Consider the following 3222-nt stretch of genomic DNA (forward strand, 5'->3'; position numbering starts at 1 on the left):
AACTCCCCTTTGTTCCCACTGTGGAGCTGTTATCGGCCTCCCACCAATCAGGAGTGTCGTATTATTGAATAATGGTGAAAAGGTGTGTGAGTTACAAGCTGTATGGCTATATGGTTTTGATAAGATGAGAGATAATGGGGCTGAAGCGTAGCTGGCACTTGTTAGAAACATTGGCAAAAAGAACGCTCTGTCATAGAACTTTCTAAGGTACGCCAGCAAACAGACATATCTGGATTAAGCCAGGGAAGGAGGGGTGTTAACACAAAGGACCAGAAATAATGTTTAAAGTTGGGAACTGAGAGGCCACCATCCTCTCTCCTCCTCTGTACAGTAGACATCTTAAGTCGCAGCTGCTTCCCTTTAAAGATAAGATAAGATAGATTTAGACACCGCTGATTGTACTTTATGGCACTAGCCAGCAGGAGGGGAGAGAGGCAGCATAGAGCTCACAAAATTTACCCTGGGTAAAACATTCATTTTGACCACTCAGATACTCCATATCCTTCAAAATGATGTGCAGAGCAACAGAATAGTTATGTTTAACAATCTGGTTTAAGCAGGGGAAGACCTCAGTGCCTAAATATTTAAAACGCTTGACAATGTGGATGTCGGCAGAGATGGTTGAGTTGCGGGCAGAATCATTTAAATGAAGTATTGCAGACCTTGACCAGTTCATTTTAAAGCCTGATGAGCTTCCATACTCCTCACATAATGATAGACGGTGACTGAGAGGGGTTTTCTAGGCAAGGCAAGGCAAGGCAGCTTTATTTGTATAGCACATTTCAGCAACAAGGCAATTCAAAGTGCTTTACACAAAATCAGTTAAACAGATAAAACCAAGTAAAACAGTTAAAATCACAACATTAAAACCGTAAAACACATGAATAGACAGTTAAAACAAAGAGAAACATAAAACACAGAATAAATTTACAGTGCAGCATAAGAATTAAAGAAATGATTGTCATTTAAAGAAAGGCGCATCAAATAGAAAGGTCTTCAGCCTTGATTTAAAAGAACTGAGAGTAGCAGCGGATCTCAGGTTTCTGGGAGTTTATTCCAGATATGAGGAGCATAGAACTGAAAGCTGCTTCACCCTGTTTAGTTCTGACTCTGGGACAGAAGCAGACCTGTCCCAGATGACCTGAGAGGTCTGGGTGGTTCATATGTAGTAGCAGATCAGCAATATATTTTGGACCTAAACCGTGAAGTGATTTATAAACTGCAAGAGTACTTTGAAATCAATTCTTTGAGCACCAGGAAGCCATGTAAAGCTCAGACTGGAGTGATGTGATCCAGTCTCTTGGTCTTAGTTAGAGTTAGAACATGAAGGCTGTGTTAACATCCCTTGAGAAGTCACCTTTGTCAATAGAGAAGTTAATCATGTGAAGAAGGAAAGGGCCCAACTGTTCCAAAAAAGTTGCATAGAATTCAGGGGAAATCCCATCAAAGCCCGGTGATTTTCCTTTTTGCATATTGCACTGCCAATCTCAGTTCTTAAGCATATGTTCTTTTAAATGCTCAACTCAATGCTGCGTTCCTCCGTGACACCTCAATATCCTCTCTCAACCATAAACGGTTGAATCAGGCCAGAACTGTCACCTGCTCCAAAGTGTCCATGGTGCAGCTGTAGCTAGCTAACAGGAGTGACTGCCTGTCACATGTTAATCCTAATTACAGTGCAGTGTAATTCACTCACTGTTTATCACAAGAATTAGACATGGAGTAATCACAGTATTGATTATTTCATTGTCTGCCCCCACGGCTGTCATTTGAATGGATTAGTTGGAGAAGTGACACTGTTTTCCTCTTTGTCTGGAGACGTGTGTACATTCAAAGGTTGATTTAGTCCTGCAACAGAAAACTCAGATTGGACAGATAGCCTCGCTAGCTGACTGGACCAAACCCAGTCGTGTCGTATCTACGTCGTAGATGTTGGACTTTAGAGTCCTTTGTCAAGCAATTCTGTCCACGGTACAGCATGGGTTGTCTCATACAAAGTCTAACAACACTAATACTTTTTATAGAAGCACCTGTATTTCTTTCAATGATTCTGTTCTCTGTGGCAACATTTTTTAGATATACATGTTTGGCTGCTGCAGGGTCAGCGAAGATATAAAGTACTTCTTGTACTTGGGTTACTCGCATGCTTACTAAGCATAGACTGAGACAATGAAGGTCTGCTACACTTTTTGCAAAAAGCAGACTGCCTGACACAATGTATACACATTCCTTGGTATATTATGCTTTATTTCACGCCTCACCGTTACTGAGTGTTTGATTAAGTCTCACGAAAGAGAAATGGCAATTTAGCTTTTGATGAAAGCACCTCTCTGTCTCTTTCTCTCGCTCTCTCTCTATATATATTTGCTTCCCTCTCCATCCACCCTGCCTCTCTCGTTTTGTCGTGTTTTTTACAATGTGTTTTCCTTTCATATGCTGTGGTCTCGTGATGCGACGGCTGCTCGGCTCCCTCCCGAGCTTTTGGCTCTTCAGACTGAATTAGAGGAATATTTTAGCGACGTCCCGTTGTTCAGAACATTGCTGCCCACACACACACATTCCAGTCACTTGATGGACCAGACACACACACACATCTCTTTCTCTCCTTATATACTGCACATACTGTACACACATGTAGTGTCTCCTCTGACCTTACCCTCTCTTTACGCTCTCTGTGTGATGCTGCAGGGCTTAGCTGAACCGCTGAGTGTGTGTGTGGCTGTTTGTTTTTTTGTACTCTGCTGACCCAGATGTTAATGGTCTTCTTCAAACATTGTCACGTTCACACTGATGTTCATCCAAGTTCAACTTTATATGCAAAAGAACATTTAAACATTACAAAAATAATCCACATGCAAGCTGATGTTCCAAACTTTCAAAAACTCGAAATTAATAAAAAATGAACCTTCTCAAACATCCCCGACAGTTACACATCTCTCTGCTCACAAAGTAAGAAAATAAGACGAAAAAATCACAACAACATTCAAACGAAATGTAATGTTTCTTATAATTGCGTCACCAAGCCTTGATAACATAAAAGACATGTTTCACTGTCTTTTCTTTGGTTAAAGTGCCCATATTATGAAAAAAAATATTTTGTGTCTCTGGTGCTTCCACACACATACAAACTTGGAAATAAAACATTCATGCTGTTTTGAGTGAGATACAGTTTTCTGAATGTCCTCTGGCTTCAGTCTCCAGGTGATCTGTTCAAAATCTGCA

The 3222-nt window shown here is 40.8% G+C and overlaps 1 long non-coding RNA gene across 1 annotated transcript in view; it reads left to right on the forward strand.

Annotated features, from left to right (window-relative positions):
* Positions 1–3222, forward strand: part of LOC116672827 (uncharacterized) — a 174131-nt gene that overhangs the window by 120917 nt on the left and 49992 nt on the right. The gene's annotated exons all lie outside the window — the stretch shown is intronic.

The sequence above is a fragment of the Etheostoma spectabile genome, chromosome 23, assembly GCF_008692095.1.
Source record: "Etheostoma spectabile isolate EspeVRDwgs_2016 chromosome 23, UIUC_Espe_1.0, whole genome shotgun sequence".
In the NCBI taxonomy this organism is placed as follows: Eukaryota; Metazoa; Chordata; class Actinopteri; order Perciformes; family Percidae; genus Etheostoma; species Etheostoma spectabile.